This window comes from Strix uralensis, chromosome 21, assembly GCF_047716275.1.
Source record: "Strix uralensis isolate ZFMK-TIS-50842 chromosome 21, bStrUra1, whole genome shotgun sequence".
In the NCBI taxonomy this organism is placed as follows: Eukaryota; Metazoa; Chordata; class Aves; order Strigiformes; family Strigidae; genus Strix; species Strix uralensis.
The window spans coordinates 10,351,095-10,376,323 of NC_133992.1; the positions used below are offsets into that span (position 1 = coordinate 10,351,095).

The 25,229-nt window shown below is 49.4% G+C and overlaps 1 protein-coding gene across 1 annotated transcript in view; it reads left to right on the forward strand.

Annotated features, from left to right (window-relative positions):
* Positions 1 to 824: 824 nt before the first annotated feature.
* NACC2 (NACC family member 2) overlaps positions 825 to 25,229 on the forward strand; it is a 63,044-nt gene continuing 38,639 nt past the window's right edge. The window contains exon 1 of the mRNA XM_074890967.1: positions 825 to 1,743. The gene's annotated coding sequence lies outside the window, so the exon portion shown is untranslated. The remainder of the gene's footprint in view (positions 1,744 to 25,229) is intronic.

Sequence of the window (25,229 nt, forward strand, 5' to 3'; positions counted from 1 at the left end):
TGCGATCATCCAGCGAATCCTGCAGGATTTCCTCTCCAAGTGGAAGTGCCCAAGCTCGTGGGGTTGCCCACGGGCCGGCCCTGTCACCGGGCGGGGCTGAGTGCACGGCGTTTGGGCCGACTCGGGGGCAGATCCTTCACCATCCCAAGATCCGTCATGGTCCCAACATCCTTCACCATCCCGAGATCCCACGCCCCGAGGCTTCGATGCAGGTTGGGAGGGGGCCGGGACCGGGAGCAAGGGGTGAGGGGAGCCCAGAAGGGGCCTGGGCCCCGCCGCAGCCCCCCGGGACATGCCGCTCGCCCAGCCCGCGCGTTCGCACCATCGCAGCAGGATTCGTACCCAAGGGAGGTTGGTTTGGAACATGGACATCTCCATCTCCCTTCCATTTCCCTTCTATTTCTTTCTTTAAATTAATATTCTGAATGAAGGGTAAAAATGTCTTTTATTGAAATGGGTAATGGAGCATTTGAAAAGCGCCGTGACACAGCTGCCAGGTAACGCCATTCACCATTTCAGGCAAGATTCTGAAATTATTTAAATTTAGAGCTTGGGCTGGGACCCTCTGAGAACGCGCAGACACGTTCAGCATCGCACACGGTGCAGCGACGCCGCAGCACCTGGGTAACCACCGTGTCCCACCGCGGGTCGGGGTCGGGGTCAGGAAGGGGCACTGAGGCGGTGTGAGCCGGGCAGGGTCCCCACACGGCACGGTGCGAGCAGGGGGGTGGGGTGGGCACCTGGGGGGCTCCGCTTGCTCCAGCTGACACCCTAAAGGAAATAGATAATTTTTTAAAAAAATGAGAATAAAAAATGAAATAATAAAATAGTAAGGCAGTTGGAAGTTGGACTAGGTGATCGTTGTAGGTTCCTCCCATCTGAGCTATTCTATTCTATTAAAAAAAAGAATGAAATAAAAAAATAAAATAATAAAATGAAACAAAAAATTTAAAAGTGAAACAAAAAAGAAATAATAAAATGAAAAAAATAAAGTAATAAAGGTAAATAAAAGTAATAAAATTAAATGGAAAATAATAAAAGGAAATAAAATTAAAATAAAAATGAAAATAAAGTAAAAAAATAGTAAAATTAAAAAGTAAAAATTTAAATAATAAAATGAAATAAACCATAAAACAATGAAATGAAAATAAAAATAAAAAATGTAATGAAATAAAATAAAAATAAGGTAAAATGAAATAAAATAAAAATATAAAATAAAAATATAAAATAGAGATTAAAAAAATAAAATAAATAAAATGAAATGAAATGAAAAAATAAAACAATAAAACAAAATAAGATAAAAGAAGATAAAATAAAAAATAGAGCTTTCCGCCCCCGTGCCCCGCCCGCGCCCCTCCACGGCGATGCCCCGGGGGGGTGGGGGGGTCCGTGCCCGGGTCCCGCCCCCCCGCGGTCCCTCCTCCCTGAGCGGGGGCATCCCCGGGGGGGCGTGAGAAGGGGGGGGGAAGGCGGACGAGAGGGGCGGCGGCGGCGGCGGGAGGTGCCCCCCCTCCCCTCCCGTCCCCTCCCCTCCCCTCCCCTCCGCGGTCCCACCCCCCCGCAGCGGGCGGCCCGGTGCCGTCGGGGCCGGCCCTGCGCGGCGGCCGCGGCTGCCGGCGCTGCTGGGCGAGGTCAGGGAAAGTCCATGTGAGGAGCGGCTGGAATCACTTCCTGCTGCCGCCGGGACCGCGGCTCCCGCCGCCGCTAGGCCCAGGGCAGCGTCCGCGGGCCGGCGCCCCGCAGGTGAGACCGCGGCCACCGGGGCCCCGCGCGGGCGGGGGGGGGCGAGGGAGGGGGCTCCGGTGCCGTGACCCGCGGGCCAGCGCACCCAGCATCCCCCCCTTTTGTATATTTTAATAACTATCCCCCCCCCCGTACCAAAACTCGGGGAAAGCTGTGCAACACGCCAACACGCCTCGCCACCCCCCCTCCCTTTTTTTTTTTTTTTTTTTTTTTATTTAGGGGGGTGGGGGACGCACATCGCGCCTTTAATCCGCTTTCCTTTCATTATCACGCTGCGGCTCCCCAGGGGGAGGGTTTGGCTCAGCCAAACCGGGGTGCGAGGGGGTACGTTGAGGGCGGGGGGGTGGGGGGACGTTAGGAGGAGGAAGGGGTGACCCAGGGGTGCCGGGTCCCCCCCCCCGCCCGTGGGAAGTGGGGTTTGGGGATGAATTGCGTTAGTTCCTGCTGTGTTTTCAAGTCTTGTACGAATGTGGAAAATCGGGTTATTATTAGAAATACCTTTCCGAGGAGGCTGCGGTGCTGGCTGGATATTTTATTTTTTAATGGCTAAACGCAGACGCAGGCTCGTACTTTCTCTCCCAGGGGAGAAAAATGCTGTGAAAGGGGAGACGTTTTAAAAAAAAAAAAAAAAAAAACAGAAAACACCCCAAAACCCGGCCGAACGCCTACGTTGGGAGCTCAGGAGCGATCCCGAGGTCGTTGGGGTGCCCGGTGCCCTCCTCCCCCAGCCGGGGCTTTGCTGCGGGACGGGCGGCCGTGCCCCCCATCCCGGCCCGGGGGGCCCGTCAGGCGGCGAGGGGCAGGGTGTTAACCCGCTCGTTGGGTGTCTGAGCGGGGGAAAATTGGGGTAGGTGGTTGGGTTTTTTATTGGGTGAGCGCCTTGCCGAGCGCCGGCGCGTTCCCCTGCCTGCTGCAGTCTGCAGGCTGCTGTAGTTAAAGTGCGTTTGCTGTGCTCAAGGACTTCTCCAAACATCTTCCCTGCTGTAGGAAAATAAAACGACAGCAGTACATCGCGTGCTGCGCTCCGCCGGGCTCACCCCTTCCGACCAACAGCAAAGTGCAGGATCACTTCCAGCCAAGTCTCCATTACCCGCTGGGTCATTAATTTGAATATTCACTTTTTTTTCCTCCTTTCAGGAGGCATTTGCGAGGTTGCGGGCAGCTTGATGCGCTTCGTGCCTGCCAAATGTTTGCCTCGCGCCCTGCGTAATTGAGGGGCTGGCGTGCCGGTTTACCTTCTCCAGCTGAAATATTAAACAGTAGGAGAAGTTGAAATCGGTAAACAAACCGGAATGATTGCTGCTCGCTCGGTGGCACGTTGGCTTCTGGACGGTGGTAGCCACGGCGGGGCCGGCGCGACTCTGGCAGCGGCCGTGCAAGCCCCGGTGCCCGCCACGTGCTGGGGGAGGCCGAGAGAACGGTCCTGTTCAAAAGCACGGTGCCTAAGCACAGCTAAACCCAAATTACCTGCCTTATTCATAGCCTGCTATTAAATAAAACCCCTCAACTAAAAAGAAGAAAGCCGAGCTTTTCCTTATTAGCTGAATTGATGTTGTTTGCCCAGCCTAGGACAGTAAGTCTGTGACCTCCAGGTGTGGATAATGGAGGTGGTAATAGTTTGATCTGAAGTAAGCAGCAAATACAAAATAATGAGGGGTCTTCTCCTCCTGAGAATAAATATCCTTCTGTAGGTGTAACTGCTGTGAGTTTGGGGTTTTTCCTCCTGTAGAGGCCTTTTAATTAAGGCTTCATGGGAGAAAAGTGTACTATTTGAACACTAAAGGGTGGGGATGCGTTTCTAGAGCTTAAAATTTCTCAAATGCCACTTGCAAGGCTTGCGGAATGATACAAGTAGTGGGGTGAGAGTCAGACGTCAGGAAGTGCAGAAGCAGGAGGTCTCCCCATCGTTTGAAGGGGCCTGCTCCGGTGAAACGGGCGGTTTGGGTTTGGCCGGGCTCTGCGCTTGCGCAGGGCAGCGTTCCCCAAAACGCCTTCGGTTCCCAGTCTCAGACCCCCTGGCCCAGGGGTTCACCCCTTAGCCCAGACCCCACTTCCCTGGGGGCAGTTCTTTTCCCTTCCCGCCCGTCCGGCCCGAGCCGGGAGCGCTCGCCGTCCTCGCCGCCGGCGGGTTTGGGTTGTTCAGGTCTCCTCGAGCTTTTCCCCAGAGCCCTCCTTTGTTCCTAGAAGATGGACGCCTTCAGATGAGATGCGTGCGTTGGTGCTGTATCGCTTTGGAAGTGAAGTTTTTGGTGCCCTCTTGCAATAGAAAAGCCTTTTCTCTCCCCCAGCCATAAGTCTGTGCTTTCCTGAGGGAATCTCCTTGGATTTGGGGCAGGGGGACAGATTTTGGTTCCTCTCAGCGGGTGCCAGTGACCGGTCACCATCCCTGCGGGGTGGTTGTGCTGCCAGTCCGGGGGACATAGAGCATCGTTACTGTTCCTAAGTCCAGAAAAGAAAAATCCCCTGTCCTTGAACTTGTAGGAGCCTGCCTGTAAAGCCTAGGTGCGTCCTTTCCAGACTAGGTTTCGGTTCAAGTCTCAAGCCGAGGTGTCGGGAGGTGCGAGGCCGCTTTGCGGTGTTGCTGGTCGGTGCTTGGGGGAGGAAGAGCCAAAAAATCCTCTGCCAGAGCCTGTTTGTCTCGGTGAGCTCTGGGTTTGCTTCAGACAAACCTCCAGACTGGTGTGTGTTTACCCGACCGGGCCGCAAACCCTCTCACCTCAGAGTGGAAATACTTATTTTAGACCGTCCGATTTCCCTGCCAGGCCTTCTGGAGGGCTGGTGCCGGGCCGGGGAGCTCTGCGGGGATGTGCTGTGCCTGAGAGCTCCTTTATTGACATCCTCGTACCTCAGCTGGTACCTGAAGGATGATGTGGATTGGGGATAAACGCAGCGAAACAACCTGCGACAGGGTGATGTGACTCTGCTCTTGCTTTGCTCTGTACAATGGCTGTGCTTAAAAATACCCAGGCCTGACAAAATGGGGTTAGAAGGAGGCTTCAGCCATGGGTTTGAATTTTCCCAGGTTTTCTGAGCCAGCCAGCTTTTTAGGGAGAGAAATCAGGTGGGTTGTGCTGGGCCGAAAGGAACCGGCCCTGGAGAGCTCGGGGGATGCTGAGGAGCTGGGGGGGCTGTGCTTTAATTGCCTTTTTTTTTTGTTTCCCTGCATTTCTTTGAGTTTAGTTGAATGCAATGAAAGAAATAAAATACAGGCATTCAACTGGAGGAAATTAAAGTGAGTTGCAAGTTCCCTGCCATACCTAATGGCCAGAGAGAGCATTGTGTCTTGCTGCAATTAGCCTTCAAATGGAGCCCCAGCCCGTGTTTGCCATCCGAAGAGCAGCCTCCCAGCCCATCTATTCTTCGTCTGGGGAAGTGGAAGCGGATCCGATTGCCTTCGGCACCCAGCTGGGATGGGCACACCTAAAGGAGATGGTGTGTGGGGTTGGTGTGGGGTTTTTTTTTAAATCAAGCCTGTAGAGCAATTGAGAAATAGGTGAAGCATGCTTAAAAGAGGGTGAGGCTGTTGGTTTTCTCTACCTGACTTTATTTGCGAAGTGACAGGAATTTTGACAGGCTTTGTGTCTTTTTTAGCAAATCAAGTGTCATGCCAGGTTTGCCTGTGGATGAGATCATTTGCAAAATATGTTTCCCAGCTTGCTTCAGGCATAATTCATTGTGTCAACTGCAATTGCTCATTTGCTAGGAACTGTGATTCATTAGTGGTTTATTTTTTTTTTTAAGTTCAACTTGTTTTTAAGCAAATGTTTGGAAGCAGAACAGAAATGTAAAAAAATATTAAACCTTACAGTCTTTGTATCCACAAATGCTGCTGTTAAGGGAAAACTTGCGCAAATGCCGTGATCCCAGGGAGGGAGAGGCAATCCCTGGGCGAGCTCCGCTGTGCAGGATTGCGCTCGGTTTTGTCATGTGGTTACTCCTAAACGGGGACGGAGGTAATAAAAATCGGACTGCTGGGACGGAGCCTGCCATGTAGAGCCCTGGATGATGGAAGGAGCGTGCGGAGCTGCCTCCTCCTTTTCCCTGGCGGGAGGTTTCAGCCCGCTGGAGGTACCACACTCTTCCTCATCCCCAGATTCGACTGGGGCGGAGGCTGCCCTGTGGATGGACTGACGGACAGGGAGGGCAGGAGGGACGGGGGGCTGCTGGTATTTGCAGCCCGTGTGCGACACCGGCTCATCCTCTGAGCTCCTCGCTGGAGGAGGCGATGGGGCCGGTGGCGACAAGAACAATTATTTGGTGCGGTGACCAAGACCCCCCGAAAGCTCGCGGCTCGGTGGGATAAAATGAAGATAAATAGCACTTGGCACACATTTTGTGCTGTATGTGTTCCTGGGGCTGTTCACAGACATTGCAGTCTGGCTTCAGTCTTTTTAGAGGTCCTCACATCAGACTTCTTAAAAAAAATTGCATGTCAAGTACATTTTTGTGTTTCATTTCCTATGAAGACAAATATTTCAGTGCATTTTTTCCCCTAGGTGGGTGGATGGGGGGGCAGAAATCACTGCTACTGCTTCAGCAGCCACAAACTACCCTCCAATAACAAACCAGTGTGCGTGGGCTGAATAAATTGATATACTTTTCACAAAAGGATTGATTTTATTTTTATTAAACTTCTAAGTGATTATGAACAGTACATTTAAACATATGTAACTTGACAGTTTTGTGGTGTTTTCCCTGTGTAACAATTCTCTATATTCTTAAAATACGTTTTTTTTTTCCTGAGTATTTGTGTATTCTCACTTTTTTTCTCCCAATTTAAGATTTTTAAAATTATAAGGCAAAAAACAATTGGGAAAGGGGGAGAGAGAGCACAGTAACGTGGGGAGTCTGCTGACTTCTGGCTCGCCGGCGCTGTGCCCAAGCTCTGCCAGTTTGCTGCGGAGGCCAGTGCCAGGAGCGAAGGGCAGCGGAGCGTGAGGGGAGGGAGGTGACTCCATCAGAGTGACCATATATAGTCACTGGGATGAGATTAAATACTTCACCTCCCGGTGTCATCCCCACAGCAATAAAGCCAATATCAGGATCTATTAATCATTTGGAAAAACAGGAGAAGAAAAATCCTCTTTTCTTTGCAGCATCTCATTTGTAGCAATCAGGGCTCTTCTGGATCTATCGATCTGGGGAGAGGAGCCAGATGTTTTTCATCCCTGGGTGTCTGGAGACCAAATTTCGGCAGCATGACGAAGAATAACGTGTGCGAAGAATTGCAAGTTAAATATGACCGAGCTTGTGCTTACTCAGGCTCATGGGCTCGGTGGCAGAGCAGTTGTGTGGAAAGGGTCCTGTGTTCGGGTGCCAGCGCTGGCTCGGCTCCACGCGCGCGTTCCTGTCATGGTATCCACTGGGGAAGCATATGGCAGCTTCGGTTATATATATATATTGTGTGGGGGTACATGTTTTACATGCCAGTTCTCTCTGTCATAGGACAAACATTTACGCTCTGATTAGATGAAGCATTAGGAAAACAAGGGTTAGGCTTGGAAATAAAGTAATTCCTTGCAGAGATGTTGTAGAAGATACTGTTTAGTGATGACACGGCAAAGGAGCGATGATGTTTTGGTGCTCAGTGCTTTCCAGGGCGCTAAGCTTTGAAGGGATTATGCTACATAAAGGTGTAACGTGCAGGTGTATAAATAAAGGGTTGGCCTTTCAAGGCGTGCCGTGCAGAAGGCAATGACCGGGTGCCCAAAACACCCAGGGAGTGAGGTTTTATACATTTGAAGGTGGTTAAAATGACTTGATTTCCAAGGGAAAGAGGCAGCTGGGCCTGGCCAGCGTTGGGTGGGAGACCTGCAGCGGGATGGGACGTGCCTGGCTGTCCTGGTGCCCCACAGACCCCTCCTGGGGAGAAGCTCGCTCTTCTCTTGGGTGCAAAGCTTGTGGTTGAGACCCTGCTGTCGTGAAATTCCCCGACACAGGGGTAACCCCTCTTCGTAGGTGCCCCTTCACTGGAAACCTGCCTCACTGCTGCACCGGCTGTAGCGACCTTCATAGGACTAGATCTGAGTAGGATAATGTGCTTTTTGGTTCTGTTCTGTCATAGCTATGGTTGGAGTCACACTTTCGTTGCAAACTTAGGGTTTTTTGATCTGCTAATGATTCTGTGGAGGGTTTATATCGCCCTGACTTGATGATCTCCCTTCTGACAAGTTCTAGTGGACTGCGAAGTAAAATGCTGTGGTTTTTGCATCGCTCCTATAGCTGCAGCCTCACAGGCAGGGGAAAGCATCTGTGTCGCTCAGGCACTCATTTCTACAACGAAAAGTTGTTTGAAACTTCATCTGTCTGCTCTGCAATTATCTTCTTTTGTTCCTCCCTCCATTTATACATGCTAACATCATCAATACATGCCCATGCTTAATGGAACATTACTGCTTAGGTTTAATTGTCTTCTAATTAAGTAAAACAAAATTTTGCACGGTGGTTGTAACTGCATCTTTCACATCTGTGGCCATGGGGCCTGAGCCTGCAGAGCGGTGACAGCAGCGTCGGTGCCGTTCGATAGAGAGGGTAATGGGCAGCAACAGCAGCAGCAGAAGCCTCCTCTGAGTCCGCTGCTCGGGTATATCACCCTGCTTAAATTAGATTAATTGCCAGATTTAAAGCACTCTTTTTTTTTTTTTTTTTTTTTTGATAAATCTATGCATGCATTTGGTAACGCTGTCTGGGTTACTGCTTCAGCACAGCCCCGCTGAAAGACACATGTCTGGGGTCGTGCTGAATATCTGGGGAAGGCAAAGACAGGGCATGCAACTGTAGCGCTGAATTTTTTACTTTTGTCTGACTACAATTCCTGCTCTTAATGCATCATTAACACGGTTTTCTGCATTTCATTCAGTTCCCATTACAGCACTCAGTTCTGTCTGTTAATTTTGGTATGTTGATATTTTTGTTGTCAGCAGTTTTTTCTTTTTTGAAGCATATAAAACCGTTAGTGTGAAAGAAGATTAAAAAGATACATTACAATTAAAATGTTAATGAAATCGGCATCATACAACTTTTGAAACCATTTAGGCATTAATCTTTCTTGGTCTTATGTCCATTAACTCTGGCGATTCTTATTCTACACTGACCCCTGCTGAGAGAGTCGTGCTATAATTGGATTTTAAAAACTGGGGGGAAGAAAAAGAGGGAGAGAGAAAAGCCTTTAAAAAAAAAAAAGAAGTTGGGAAGGTTGCGTTAGCTTTCTGCGTGGGTGCCCATGGAAATGAAGCCGACAGAAAAGAGCCTCATAGCTCCATCGCTCCCCTGCCCGGATCCTGCCCGCGCTCTGCCCACCCGGGCTGGTCTGGCCAGCGAACTGCTGCTCCGCAGCCCGGGAACGCCGGGGTCGGTGGCGGGGGCCGAGCGCGGGGAGCCGCCGAGCTGGGCTCCTCCTCGGCGCTTTGCTGTCACCGTGACCTTGGCCAGGACACGAGCACCACGCTCCTCTTGGGTTTATCCGAGTGTAATGTGAGAAGGGCCGTAGCGGGATGGTGGGAAGCCTTTTTAAGGCTCTTGGAAGAAGGGAATGGGAGAACGGCAAGTAATCATTTGTCGTTACAGCTTCAGCTTTCCCCCATTCCTCCAAAATAGTGTTTCTACAGATTAACTGTTTTGGGTTTTTTTAAAATAATTTTTTTGCAGCTTACACAATATTTGGATGGGGGCCAGCAACCCCCCCCCCCCCCCCTCCAGCCCACAGGGTAGGCGAAAGAGGAGGATTGACTAATTCACAGGCTGTGTAGTGAATCGAACAACGGGACTTCTTGACTCATCAGACAGCTCCCAGGATCCGTGCCACGGCTCCGTCAGGGCCACGGGCTCTGCTGGCTGCTCCAGCCTCGCCAAGCCTCCAGCCCATCCAGAACACTCTGTGCCGGTCAGCCTGAGGCTGAGGCTCGCTTGGCTTCTGGACACCTTCTTCAGAGCTTTGCCCTGTGCTGTCCAAGGGCTTGACATCTCCTGCACCTCCTGTGGGATGCTGGAGAAGCTGGGGAGGGCAGGTCCTTCAGGGAAGAACACAACTGCCCTTCCCAGCATTGGGACAGGGCATTGACTTGTTAACAGGGTGGGTGTGCTGCTGAGGAGGCAGCGATGCTCCTGGTGAGCGGATGAGCTGTGAAGGCGAAGGATGAGCACATCCCGACGAGGAAGCTGGAGTGGAGTACCAGCCCAGCTTGCGTTTATGCTGCCAGCGTGAATTTTAAAAAAAAGCTAAATAGAAATTTGGAAGTTGCAGAGCTGTCATCTTCCAGCTGCTCCGCTCTCCTCCGAGCTCGCTGTGCCATCGCACGGTGCTTTACTGCGCAGGCATGCGAGCGAGGGAGTGGATGCTGGCGTGCTGGCCAGGAGGCCCGCTTGAGCTGAAACATCTGCAGGGCTTGGGAGAAAATGGTGGCAGTTTCTTGGGGCTGGGTTCATGCCTTGTGAAGCGAGCTGTGAAGCACAGAGCGTGCTGCTGGCACCTCATCACAGGGACTCGGATGTTGGACGGCCGGGGCGATGGAGGCGCTTTCTTAGAGCTCTGAATTAGCTATTCACACACAGCAGACTGGGGTTTAATTGTTTTATTCCCCTTTTTATGTGGGTAAAAAAATCATTTATACTGTTGTTGTTTTGTGTCAAGTGTACAGGCATCGCCTGAATTTATAACCTGAGAGGATTTGGGACGAGGATCCAAAATCATCTTGTTTGTTAGAAACAGGGGAGACCTCGCTGGAGTGTGACCCGTCTGTGTCCCAGCTCTGCTGGTCGGATGAACTGGGGGTGCAGTGCTGGCACAGGCGTACCCCAGGGTGCCGGTTTGTGCCCGTGGGTGAAACCCGCGGCCAGTCAAGTTAGACTGCCTTAGGGGATGGAAAGGGGAATCGCCCCACCGGAGTGACAGAGACTGGCAGAATATCCTGGCGTGTTCAACCTCTCTCTCTGCCCTCCCGTCCTACGAGGAGGGAATTCCCGAGGGCAGGAGGGCTGGGAGGCTCCCGAGGGGAACCTGCCAGTCTGGTCCAGAAGCCCCCAGAGATACAGCCAGGAGATGACCACCACAGGGACGACCACCCAGGAAGGGGATGGGAGCTGTGGCATCTGTGCTGCATGCTCCTTTTCCTGCGTGGGCATCCAGGCTTCCCGTGCTCTTCCATCTCTCAGCATGGTGGCAGACATGCAGGCAGGGAACAAAGAAATTACTGTTTGAAATTCCTGGCTTTATTTTATTGATGTGCACTGGCAGTTGTAGGGCAAGGAAGAGGGAGCAAAACAAAGCAACCCCAAACATTCTCAGTGTGTGTTTCTGGCCCAGCACGTAGGGGGATTTCTAGCAAGGTGAATTTCTGTGCTGCAGACCGAGCAAGAAGCACACCAGAATCAATATCCGAGTAGTCCAATAAAATCGGTGGGAATTTCATTTCAAGTCATTTCAAGCAATCTAATAACTGGTCTTTCAGATGACTGTTGGGTGTTTGTCTTTTGGTTTTTTTGTTTTTTTTTTTTTTTTGCTGGTGTTTTTCAGTGTGCAACTGTAAAAATGTAGATTGAGCCCGATGTAGTGCTTTGGTTTTGCAGTGTAAGTGTCGAGCCCGGGGCTGGTTCGCTCTGGAGTCGGCCAGCGAGGGCTGGAGACCCCGTGATGGGGGTGGCTCAGCTCTGGGTGGCTTTCAGACCCACTAATGGTGGCAACACTTCTGCTTCCAGATTGCAATGCTGATTTCAGCACAAAGCAGCTTTTTTATCCTTGCACAGCGTCATTAAGGTTTCTGGTCCTGTATCCTTGAAGATTCATGAACCAGTCTGGGGAAGAGCCCGTAACACACCTCTCCCACAGCCTGGAGAGCAGCTTGGGAGCTGGGCGTAGGTCAAGCCGTTGCCTGCTCAGAGCCCATCACGGTTTTAAGTAATGTGGGTTGACACCCTGCTGTCAGTAGTGCCTGTGTTAGTGTCTGTCCCTCTCCCTGGGCTTCTGCGGGCTGCCCGATGGTCCCCACTCAAGACCCTTCACAGGCTCGGACAAGTGCCTCTGCGTTTGCTTGGAAGTTGGTGGGCGCTTCTGCAGAGAGCAGTGCAGGTACCTGAGCCACTTGGTATCTTCATGAATATTTTTACAATCAAATTTAGGAAGTTTCCTCATTTATCTTCCCCTTAAGATCCCGAACTAGCTGTTGTCTTGTTCATGAGTGGCCCTCGGGGAGGTGTATCCTGCAGTATTTGCTGACTGATCTGGATTCGGCACAAGAAACGACACAGAAGGGAGGACTTAACTTTTTGCTTCTTGGAAGGGAGCTGAGGCTGGGGCGGTGGGACAGGAGGGCAGTGCAGCTTGGTGGGCGTGGAGGAGCCAAGTGATGAAATCACTGCATGTCCTCGGAGGCAGCAGGGCTTGGGGCTGAGCAGTCCTGGCAGTGGTCACACTGCACGGGTAGGTTGTTTTCTGCAGATAGACCGGAGCTGTTTGGTTTTTACTGAGGCTCGCCATCTTACCAACACCACTAATTATCTTTTTTTTTTTTTACCAAAGTCCAGTGGATACTGTTGAGAAGATCCAGTCTATGCTTGCCCAAGCGCTGCTGGGCTGGCCAGCCCCTGAAGAAGGGCTCGATGGTCCACTGGTGAGGTCCACAGTGCATCATGTTGCTTTTTAAGGGATTTTAAACAACAAAAATATTCCATTAGCCTTTACTACTGTTTTGTAAGGTTTTATGTAGTGAAAGTCATGATTTGTTTATACCACCTGAAAAAACAAATGCAGCCCTCACACCTCCAAACTGGTATTTCCCCCCCAGATTCTTAAAGCAGTTTATCTGCAGTTCAATTGCAATATATTTATAAGGCAACACAAGGCGATGCCGAGTGCCAGCCCTACAGGAGCTGTGCTCTTGCAGCCTCCCTTGACGGTGCAGCACAGTTACGTGCTGTGGAAATCGTTTGGATGTCTCACAGACCGTCGGTAAGCTGGCTGTGTCCGCTCCCCACCCTCCAGCCTGCTCCTGACCTCCTCCTCTGTGTCTCAGAAATGTTATGTAAAATGCAACGTGCAGCATTAGCAATAGAAATATTTGGTTCAGGCAGTTCTTGAGGCGGTTCCCACACCCTTGTGATCTCCCGAGCGCACGTGCCGATGGCTGTGGTGTTTGCTGGGACTTTGGAGAAGCTTTTCCTCTTGGGGTCCAGGTGATGGCTGCGTTGGGCACGCAGGAGGTGGGTAGGGTGTGTATGAATTGCGTTGGGTGGTGCCACCCACCGTTATGGATGGATATGTCAGTTTGGGGAAGGAAGGGAGAGATTTGCTTGTGATTTTTGAAAAAAAAAAAAGTTCCCAATGCTGCTTGCGTTGCTCAGTGTCCCTGAGCGGTCCGGGCGTTAGGGGCTTCACCCTGGGACTCACCAAGCTGCAGCATCATGGAGAGGGATGGGTTTTGATCTGGTACTCGCAGAGGTGGGCAAATTCATGCCCACGCTGCTGTTCGCCAAGACCTTTCTGCAGGTTTGCTGGAGGCACAGCTGGGTGTGACCCAGAGGTGTTGGAGGCTTTGTGCACGGGGTGGCCACCTCTTTGTGGGCTTTCTGTGTGACTGCATCCCCCCACGAGCTGGTGGCCAGGCTTCCTCACCACGGTCACAGCTCGCATCTCCACAAGCCAAGCCGGTGATCTTAAATCTGCTCATTAGAGTTGTAACAAGTTCTGTGCCCAGCACCAGATCTGTGGCATCCAGCAGCCGCTCTGCGCCCTGACCCTGTACTGCCGTTCGGTGTGTGCCGTGGCCACGGGCACGCTCTGCCCTGGAACACAAGACCCTGGGGCAGCCGCTGATTTTTCTCTTCTTCCAGTGTTGCATCCATCGCTGGTTTTCATTTTGGTCACCATTACATGAGTTTTGGAGCTGCAGGGGAGCCTGGTGCCCCATCTCCAGCACAGATGAGGATGCTGCTGGTGGGTTCCGCATCGATGTTTCTGGCAGTGAGAGGGCCAGGAGTTTGCAAAGCCATTTGAGGAAGCCTTGATGAGGTGTAGCAAGGGATTGCTTGAAACTCATTAAAAGGTCTGCAAAGGAGAGGATGGGATGGAGTGGAGGATTATTAGCCTGGGCTGCTTCCAGACTGGGTGTCCTGGGACCTGAAAATACCCTGGAAAAGTGTCTGGCCCTGCAGCATCCTGAACAACAGGGGTGGAGGTGGGGGGTTGTATCCACAATGTCAGAGCATCTGTAGGTACAGCCTGCTGTGTGAAGACTCAAGACCCAGCAAAATCATCTGAGCGTGTACACAGGCTAATGACACTGCGACAGCCAACATGAGAGTCTGCAAAAATCTCCCCTAAAAACTGTCAGTTCTGTGGTCTGAGAACTTGCCTTGGTTGTTCTTCTCCTGCCTGTCTCTGAACACGGTTGGACAAACTCTGTAAGTTATCAGAACTTGTAGGGGGGAGGAACGGCCACAGGTCTCTGTTAGGATTTCTATACCAAGCGCAGCGGTTGAGCAGAGCCAACTGCCTTGCCGAGCTCACTCTGACGTGCAAGAGGCTGTTTTCTCCGTGCCTTGACTGCACAGATCTGGTATTTGAATTTGAGACTTGGTTTTGTAGGTGGGAAAAAAACCACCCACCCTCAAGGCTGAATGATGCCCTGTTGTATATGTTAGAGACGTGGGTAGTGCTGGCTGGACTATATGTACTTTCCTCTGTGGTCCTGAGGATGCTATGGGCAGAGGCTGGAGACACTTGTTTTCTGGGGCACTTACCAGCGTTGGCACTGCATGGCAATGCTCTCGGGAGCACAGCCTACGCCGTGGATCCCGCCTCGTGCTTTCCTCCAAATCTGAGACTGTTACATCATTTGTATGATCAGAAATAGATTGGTCTGAGCGTGTTGTCTTTCTCTGCTTCGTTGAAGTGTGTGGCTCCTGTATTTTATTGTCTTGTGCAAGGGCTGTCCCAAGAACCTATCTGAATTCCTTTCGCAGTGTTGTTTTAGTTCAGGGAAGGTTAGCTCAGGTTTAAACCACTTGGTTGTGGTTGTTAAGTCTTAGTGACATATTAAGCATTTAATATCCAAGTGCATTAGCTTCCCACCCACATCCCCTGTTGGAGATGGGTTGAGGGAAATACTCGGTGCCCACACCTAATAGGATGCTGCTCGGCATGCTGGTGTAAATGGCTTCCTCCTGGACCTCTTCTTTTTATGTGTAGTTCCTGACCTAATTAGGCATGAGTGATGGAGTTAGCAGAGATCTTGTGACTGCACCAGACAACACCTAATCCCTTGGAGATATGTCAGGAAGATTACTGGCTGCAGGAGGGGACACCTTCTTGTGTGGTGGGGACATGACAGTGGTGGCACGGTCTTAATGAATCCCCAGTGCTCTTTACAGGGCTCTGCAGCCAACCAGGCCAAGTGAATAACCCAGATAAACCAGTGTTCCCAGTACCTGGTGGCAGTTAGGGCATGCCCCGGTGCTGCCACCTCCGTTCGGGGGTACCTTGCGGCTCGGCAGCGTGGCACGGCTCGGTGCGAGTACGGACGGGAGAATTCGCCTTAATTGCTGCAGTACATCTAATTGTATCACATCTTAATTTCCAGGTCCTTGCTTAACTTGTGCAGTACATCAGAAGCTCTTGTGAAATGTAATGTGCTGGAGCATCAGCACAGGAAAAAGCTCTGCCTTCTGTGAAGCCAGACTGTTGCAGCGTAATTTGTTTTGTAAGATTTTGAAAGGCAGTGTTGCAATCTGTAACAGTAGAATAGTGGGAAGATGGTCAGGTGGTTCTTGGGACTTCAACAGACAGATTTCATGTCTGTGTGTTTTTGCAACACCTTTCTATAAAGGGAAACATAATTTAAAATATGATTACTTAGTGTTGTAACAGTCTTCTCAAACGTTTTTGCATTATGCAGAGATCATTATCAGAGGCTGATATTAACTTGCAAAGAATATTATGCAAATCATTCTCCTGTTCTTCTAAAAAGAAATTTCCTTCATAATGCAAAGCGTGACAAAAAAAAATTGTGCAGAGGCTTTTGGCAAAATTACATTCAGAAGATGTAACAGTTTTTCTGCTTACTAGCACAATCCATTTGTGCCTTTCTACTGGATTTTCTCAACTCAAGGCTGATAAAGGATGAATTTTAAAATGAGGTCTGGGGTTGGGGGGGAGAGTACTGTACCTCATGGGTTCAGGAATAGACAGGGAGGCTTTTCGTGTTTAGATCATTGTTTCAAATCCGTACTGATAGTCATTACAGGCTCTGTTAGTTTTCAGCTATTCGTCGCTCTCTGAAATTATTTGGTGGTGTGTCTCGTATTTCCAGCGGGCAGGGGTGCACGGCATCGCCTTCACCATGAGCAGCGGCGTGTAGGTACTTCACTGAAATACGCTTCACAGTGTCAGGCTCCCCAGATGTCCAATATTACACATTCATTGCACTGTTAAGGCTCTGTATTGCTGGTACCAGTAAGACCATCCTGAATGAGGGGCACTGCCTGGGTGATGGGAGGCTGGACCACGGACACCCATGGTGGGACGGGTGGTCCTGCCCCGAGGGGGTCCAGCCTTGGCATCTTTTTTGCATTTCTCTGAGCATCAGCACGTTCCTGGAGGAGATCCTGGCCCTGGCTGAAGTCATTGTGGATTTTGCCACTGACTTCATCCCTCCTCCTTTTTTTTTTTTTTTTTTTTTGGTTAGAAACTGGTTGTATCAGTTCAGAGCTGCCCCCTTCTAATACAGAAACCAGACTCTGCTAAAATCAAGAGGATTGTTTTATATGTATCAGCTGTTATGCTCTTATTATGGATTGATTGACAAAACTAGACCCTAATAAGTATTGTAATCGGCTTAAATGACTAAAATATTTAGAGGCTGTGGATCGCAGTCAGAGTTGGAAAGGCTCATTCACTGTAGAACCCCATTTTTCAGGCACTTAAGATCATTTTGAAGAACTGTAGCCTTTGTCCCAAATTTTTTTTAGGCATTTCTCGATACAAATGTGATTGAGAAAAGTCAGTAATATTCAGAGATATATATTGAATTATAGCATCAGAAAATGGCAGAGAGAGTTTTCACTGGCATGGGAAATTTTCAGACTTCTTTTTGTGTCTGGTTAGATAACTCAATATTTTAAAATCAAACCAAATTAGATAAATAAGCTGGAAGTCGTAGTTAGCATTCGTCAAGCAACTTAGGCTGGATGTTCAGGCATTGACTGACTCCACCTCTAGCTGCAGGGTTTCCCTGTTATGAACGGGTGAATACTAATCCTTGTTTATTCTCTGCTGCAGAGAAACGGATTCATCAGTAGTTTTCGATCTTGAAAAGAAGCCCTTGGTGCGAGTGGGGTTGGAGCACCCTGGGCGGGTGGACGTATCTGTGCGATGTGCACGACAGTGCTCAGCTGGGTACCACTGTTTGTATCTTGTGCCAACACAAAATACCATATTTCCGTGGCACAGGGAACTTCTAATAGCCCGAAAGTGGCCCCAGGGTGTGGTTGCGATGTGATAATTACAGCAGTGAGCGATTACAAGAGTTGGCTCTGCTCTGGGCATCCCCTGGTATCCTGCTCCCCCCTGGAATGAGCCGCTGGTTGAGTGTGGAGATACACGCTGGGACCCACGGAATGAATTACTGGGGAAGGACAACTTTGTACTTTTTTAGAGATTGCATGGAAGGATGAATCAAAGTAGTGAGGTGTTTTAGATGTGGTGGCAGAAGGGAATCTTTATCTTCTGCATTTCTTTGTTTCCTGGGTGTTTCGTAGTGCAGACTTGCTAGAGGAGAGATGTTAAGCACGTTTCTGCAAATCTCTTTCTGGTATCCTCTTGAAAATGGTGATGCTGCCAAATGAAAAGCAAATATTTAGCTGTAAACTTTCTCTTTTTCTCCCCAAGGACTCCTCCTTTTGACTGTATTAGCTTATCCCAGAATACGGGCTGAGCAGTGACCAGCAGCCGTCCCACTGAGAGCCTCTGTCACAGCTCCTGGGGTTGTCCTGGCTGGGCTCCGTCCTCAGAGGTGGCTGCACTGCCGGGCTCTGCCTGGCTCGCTGTGTGCGTGCCCAGGGCTGGGTTTAACCGGGACAGCAGGGTTATCTCTCACGCTGGACAACTGATTCCTCTTTTCCCGTGTTCCCTCTGTATTTCCAGTCGGAAATATATCCAGGAATATTTCGTATTGATGGGGTATGGTGAATTTTGTTCCCTTGAACTGCTGCAGCACTTAGGAAATTAAAAAACAACCAAATATGCCTGCATATAAATAGCTGTTCTTTTCTTTTTCTTTTGAAAAAGACTGTAAATGCAAAGATCAGGAGTGCTCTATGGCAGCGGGCTGCAGTGTGACCGGCGTGGTGCTGGGTCACATCGAGAGCAGCACCGGCACCCACGGGAGAGTCTGGGCACCCGTTCAGGGCACCCTGCTCCCTCCACGTGAGTCACGTACTTCCCTTTGGGAACCCGTCCAGTGATGGGACAGAAGGCTCAGAAGAGCTTGTCCAAGTTGAATGAAGACCTCAGAGTCTTTTAAAATAGAGTGAAATTTTCTAGACCCTAAATTATTCTTTCTGCAGGTAAGCCCAACCTCTACGAAGGGCTGCAGCGTGAAGAAATAGAATTTCTGTGGGTTTTATAGTACTTCTTAGAAGAGCATTTGCAGTACTAATCATTAAACTTCTTCCCTTTGTTTTCCCCCCTTTCCCAATTAACCTCATATTAGACAGTGCATTCAACAGTGGCTTTTATCCTCTACTGCTCTTTGCCAGGTTTTATATTTCTACCTGCCTCACTACAACCACGTTCCTGCCATCATGCATTAATAAAACCAAAGCAGAGGCCAGCATAATCATCTGCTGGAGGGAAACTGCCCAACTGACAGAGTGAAAATTGCAAGTGGTTATGTAAATTACGGGCAAGGAAAAAAAAAAAAATTCAAACCAGGTTTAATTTGTGAGTATATGTCTCAGAAATAAGTTATAGTAATGCATAGCACGGGTTATTCTAACGTGCATTATGGGCTCGCCCTTCTGCAAGTGTGATGCTAGCTCACGGATGTGGAAGCAGGTATTACATACAACCTTGAAGAATCTTGTAGGACATAAAAGTTTTAATTAAAAATCTGGCTTGGTTGAGGGTATTTTGGTTTAGTATGAATGTCTTCATTTCTTTTGAAAAAGAATTAAATGAAACCCTTAGTATTTTTTTTATTTCTGCATATTTATTCTTGAAGTTGAAGCATTAGAAAATAATTGAGTAAAACAAAATCCACAAGGCTTCAAATTACCTCTAGCTTAATGTTTTATTTAAAAGGTTTGCTAACTGACATTCTTTATAATGAATTAGGTCACGCGGCTCTAAAGAGTGTTGTGGGTTTTCTTTTTTACATTTAAATTTGAGGCTGCTTCCCTCGAAACTTGGGCTCTGCTGCCATGAACCGCCGTACGGTTGTGACTCCCCGGCTCGGGGAATCTCGCTCTAATTATTCTCAATCACACTAGTGCAAATGAATATATCCATGTTTGGAGGATCGAAGCGGTGTTGTCATGGCAATCTCCGTAAGGTCATGAGAAACTCATGGATATTGTTCGCCGCCTCTCCCGGGAGACCTCTCCTACCTTTGCAAAACTATGGATTTGGGGGGTTTGGGTAATAACTTTAAAGCACAATTTTGTAACGATTTGGCTAAAAGGATTCGCTGTTTCCTGCCGGGTCACTGAAGGCACCGCGGTTCAGGTGAAGCCCATTGCGGGCTGTGGCTCGTGGCTCATGTGCCGACTAGTCGTCTTCCTCGGGGAGCTGCAGAGCCCGAGCCGTACGTGGGCCCGGCTGGCTTGGGAAGGTGGATCCTTAAAAACCACAGGGGCAGCGGAAGGGACCCATTTGGTGGGCGCTGGTTAAGGGTGCTCAGTGGGACGGGCTCTGGCTTGGGTTTTGTTGGGAAAGGGTTTGCTTGTATGCAATTTAAAAAAAAAAAACAAAACAACAAAAAACCAAACAAAACCCTCCCAAAAAATCCAAAACCCAAAAAACCCCCTAGACCAACTCTTGCTTTCTTAATTTCAGGAGGCGCTGCTAGCTGGAGCGGTAGCAATAGGAACCCCTCAAAGCTGCCCCCGTCCCCAGCGCTGCTGGGGGGTGTCACCCCCAGTCCGTCCCTTCCCTGCCCGTCTGTAGCCGCGCAGGGAGTGCTGATGGTGCTGAGCGCTGCAGCCACTGCAAAGGAATGTGGGCAGTGAAGTGCAGGCAGTGAAATGCAGGCAGTGAAATGCAGGCAGTGAAATGCAGGCAGCGCTGGGCTGCAACTCCCCGGATCGAGCGTACCCACGCATCGGGCGGGGGGGATTCATGTAGGAAATATGTGAACAGTAAACACCGGGAGAAGTGGCAAAGGCACCAAGGGGATGTTTGCTCAGCCCTGCTTGGGCAGAGCTCTCCTCTCCTAAAAGAGATCATGGCAGAGTCACAGGATGGTTTTATTCGGGTTCTGCAAGGTAAGAACTTGGTAACAAAGCGCATCTACGTGGGTGCGCAGCAAGAGGCTTTATAGATGCAAGTGTGAGTCTCTGAACTTTTGTGAACTGCTATTTGTGAAAGGTGCTAAGTCTTAAATTAGAGTTAAAGCTAAATGAAAAAAAAAAAAGTGTAAAAGCAATCCAAAAGGTTAGTTCATTTTGTTTAATAACATGTATGGAAACCTTTTGCTTGTTTGGATTACAGCAGCAGCACCGATGACTTTAACAAACATCTTGTGTAGTAGGACAAATGAAGTCACTAAAATTGGCATTTAGCAAATCTTGGTTTGGGTGATCCGTGTAGTTGTGGGTTTATGGTTTTGTATTTCTAAGTTCTTTTTGTTTTTAAAAAACCCCAAACAAAACAGACAAAACAAACCCCAAATTAAGTCTTATTGCTAGAGAGCCATTAAAGCATTTTGATTTGCAACTAAATGCGTGTTAAATCTGCAATTCTTTTGCAAGCCCAAAGAAGTTATATATACAACCCCCATCTTGAGCCTTAGACAGGTTTAGCACATACGTATGCAAATTTTTTACATGCAGGTTACTTGGTTTGAAAGATCTGACGTTATTTAATGATCGATAGCAATATTCTACAAAAAGTATGGGATCCGTATTTAAAATTAAAAGAAAATCTTTAATTTTATTGGCTGTAGAAGAAACGTGACTACACCTCTCAGGGTGCCATGTAAGTCTAGTACGTTATACGTGTTATCTACACTTAATTGTTTCTGGTTACTGCATCTTTCAAGACTTTGAACCTAGCCAGTCTTGTCCTCTCACACCCAACGTGCACTCATGCATCAGAGGAAGAAAACAAGTTTTCACGGGTTTTTGCACCTCACAGGTGTGCAGACCGGTTCCCCCTTCCCGTGCAAGGCCTGGCTTGCAGAGCCCTGGGGTGCCCTGGCATGGGGGACCTGCACATGGCAGGGGACACCCCGATCTGTCAGCTCTGCCCTGTGACTTGTCTGCCCATCACAGGGTCCATTTCGACCCACCTTTCTCTAGAACTTTACCAACGTGTCAGATTAAAGGTTTTTAAATTAGAATTTTAGGTAGCTGCTGTGAGTCAAAGAAGGGTTTCCTAGTTTTGAGTGTAGATATGAGTTGGGTTTAAAAAAACCAACAAAACACTAAGCAAGTGGAATCTATAACTAAAGGCCTATTTACATTTAAAGAATTATTTTAAATGATCCGTCTTTGTCTCTGCTTTCTGCAGAGGGATGGAGCAGAGGCCGAGCTGAAAACGAAGCTGGCTTTCTCAGCTGACCTTCAGGCACACGGGCTTTCTCATTTACTGCTGCCTCGGCATCTACACGCACACACACAGGGCTTAAGCCCTTCATCTTGGCACCTGTAGTATATCTGTTAATACTTCCAGGTCTTCAGGACTTGCTGAGAAGCCCTCTAAACAGCAACTTCTGACCTCTTCTGGCTTGTATACCCAACACCTGGAGAAGTGGCCAGCAAGCTGCTGTCCCGTGTCAGGGGCTCGGTGTGTCTGATGAGGTTAAAAAAGGCACAGTGGAGCTTTTTATTCTGGGAAAGCAATTAACTGCAATTTCTACAATATTTAGCTTTGTTTCAGAAACCTCCAGTTATCCCTCGTGTTGGCTTTTGCCAATCGTTTGGTTGACTAACATGTTCCTTTCAGCTTTGGTGACAATAACGTGTGAGTAAGCAGAATATCCAAATTTCTGAACAGTGGCTCGTGACAATTTCCTAATTTCCTGAGTGAGTGCTGGCTTTTTGGGGTTTCATTCCTGTGCCAGAAAGACTATTTGCTCATACAAAGTTCTTCATTGTAATAGGAAAAAATCAATTTGATTACTTTCATGTCAGCATGCATGTCTAATGGCTTAGAAGTTATTGCAGCCATAAAATATACAGTATCATTTCTCTCTCACTCTGAAATTTGACAGGATTAATATAGTCAGCATGAAATCTTAGTCATAAAGTCGACCATAAGTGATGGTAAAATTAGCTGCTGAAATCGTCTGCTTATGGAAAGCATCTTCTGTTTTTCCTTCTGGGAAAAAATATCAAGGGGCTGGCGTGCAGATCGGAACGGGAGCTTTCTGCATTTCAGGCTCTAATACAAATATGTCCGTTTCATCTCACGCTCTTCTACCGAGAGAGATGGCGAGTTCTGTTCAGCTCTGTGATGTCCCAAATAGCCGGGAGTGCAGTTTTACAACCCGTTCTTCGTCTGGCTGGGCGGTGGAGGGGGTGTTGGGGCTGGGTCTCATGCCCAGGACAGCCGTGATGGGGGGATCGTGGCTCTCCCGCATCCCGCCCTCCCCTGAAGTCATTCCCTGTGTGAGCTGAAGTGAGGTATGTTGCAGGGCCTGAAAAGCATCTCCTCTTTCAGACTTTGGGTTAGAAACCAGGGGGTTGTGGTGTGGCCCTTTGACAGCGTGTGTCCTTCAACAGCAAGTGATGTTTGCCTGCCCGGGATGGAATGAATGATGCACCAATTTATCTTGTGTGGTACAAGCCTTGTCGTGGTTGAAAAGCTGTTTTCTTTCCATGGGTTGCAGTTCCGGTTAGATTAGAGGGAGGTGAGGTCCAGGTAAGCTGAGCTTTGCCCATGGGCTTCACCCCTGGGCTTTGGTGGATGCTCTTCCTGCTTGGTGCAACCAACTAGAAAGTTGCTCATCTGCTGTCCCCCTCACACAGGCCCCTTGGGAAGTGGGATGACCATCTTCATCAGGGTGGGAGAAGCGCCTCGTAGGAAGCTACCTTGCTGTGAGCTGAGGTTAAGAAACCTCTGCTCGAAGCTGAGTTTCCTCCTGCCAAGTGACTGTGCTGGGTGCCAGCGGAGGCGCCCCGCAGGTGGCCAGAGCAGCTGCTCCTTCCTGCTCACCCGCCTCCAAAACTGCCCTTGGAAGTGGAGGTGAAGCACTGGGATTAGGCAGGGGGATGTTTGCTGACGTGTAATCCTTCACCAGCCCAGCCTTTGAACTACTTGTTAATGTTTTTATTTAATGACATTTCGGCTGCATTGTGTAAGGTGCCCATAGCTGTTTTTTCTGCTTATGAAGCTGTTTCCAGAAAGAAGTAAGGAGCTGGGTGCTGGTATCTTTAATATCAACTTTAAAATTAATCCAGGGGAAGATAGCATCTTGCATCTGGGCATCATTTACCCATCCCGTAAGGTCCAAGACCAGGGTTTCGTTGCTAACCCTTGGCCTGTTTGGCTTTGCAAGGGGATATTTCTCCTGCCTCTTGAGCAAAAGCATGCAGGGTTTTACTTCTCGTGGGGGGCTCAGGGGTTCCTCCCGTCATATCCAGACACTCCCGCCTCCGCTGGAAGCTGTCGTCCTGCTGGTTTCGCGTGTTCTGCCTCCTTTGGCAGCCCGTTGTGAAAAGTTAATATCTGGTCATTGGTTTTGGCTGCATCTCCAAGGCAACTTCATTCATACGCCAGCTCCCGGTTCATACCGATCCGGACATGCCTAGATGACTAACTCCCATCTCCTGTTACGCTGTCCCAGAAGAGTTGTTAACTCCTTCGGCCCAGGTAGGTGGTGAAACAACAGGGAATGGGCAGACAGAGCAGCTGGGTGCCATAAACACCCAGTAAACGCCGGCTTGCTCTGTGCCCCCTCCATCCTTTCTGCTTTGGTTTGCTTCCCAGCACCCTGTCCAGCCTGGAGAGCAAAGAGCTCGTCGCTGTTTAAGATCCCTTTCAGTGCAGAAAGTTTGTTTCTCCTGAAATTATTATGCTTTGTTATCCCTTCATTTGGGCAGAATATTGCCTTTGAGATCTAAACTTACTGAAAAATTGCATTGGAAAAAAAGAACGTGGCTGCACGCTAGCAATACACTGTGAAATGCAGCTAAAATTTAAATTTGCATTTCATACAAGCCGAGGGGGGATTTGTCTCCGAAGGGCAGGCGATGCAGCGAGACCACTGCATTCCCGGTGCGTGTTGGGGGTCCGTGAGCCCTGCGAGATGGAGCTGTAACAGGTTAAACATGGAGAGGCCCAGCGTTGCTGCAGTGCCTGGTCCCTCGCTGATGTGCCTATTTCTGTATGGGTTTGTCAGATACAGATTTACAGCCCCCAGAGACTCCTTTTGATTCTCACCGAAAGATGTAGGAAGGAGGAAAATGAGCCAAACTCTGGGTTTTTTCTCTGTTTGTTTCTCTCGCGGCAGTGCTGAGAGGTGCTGTTGCACTAGATGATGATATGTCCTTATCATATCCCGCAGCGCCCGGCGACTCCCCATCGGGGCGAGTGGCCAGTCCCCAGCCCCATGCCGAGGTTTGACCGTGGGGCTCTTCTTCCAGCCTGGGCCCCTGGGAAGGAAGGAGCGGGGCTGGGAGAGGGGCAGAGCAGGCCTAGCTCGCACCAGCACCAGGCAAAGCTCGGCTTGAGCTTGACGAGCATCGCGAGGCTGCGACTCTGCGCTCATCCCATGGTGTGTTTGACGCGGCCCGTGTGTCCGACGAAGATGTCTTTTCTCGGGGTGCTGGAGGTGATTTGGTCGGAGCGTAGGCACAGGTAGGAAAGGCACATCAGGTTTACTGGTCACATTCATGCCCTCCTTCCAGCCTAAGAGGGGTATCACGGCAGAAATCGAGGGTCAAGATAGCTGCGAGGATCACTAAGATGTACAAACTTGAAACCCTGTTAATTTTTTAATGCCTAATGGGTTTTGGGAGATCCGTTACACTGAAACATCAGGCAAAGAATTAAACACGCTGGGAATATGAACCTGCCGTGGCTCGTGACCGTGCCTGAGCGGCTGGACGAGGCTGCTGACCGCAGCGGTGGTGGTACACAGTGGGAGAGTTAATTAGAGAAATATCGGGAGGATTACCCCAAGGACCTGGGGTGCACCTTGGTCGGAGACCATTACCCCGTGCACCACATATGAAGCCCTCTGTCTCACCAACCTCCTTTCTCCAGGTGCTGCTTTCCCTTCCTAGAGAAGAAAAACAGCTGGAGGACTGTTTGAAATGTAGCTGCTATAACTCTT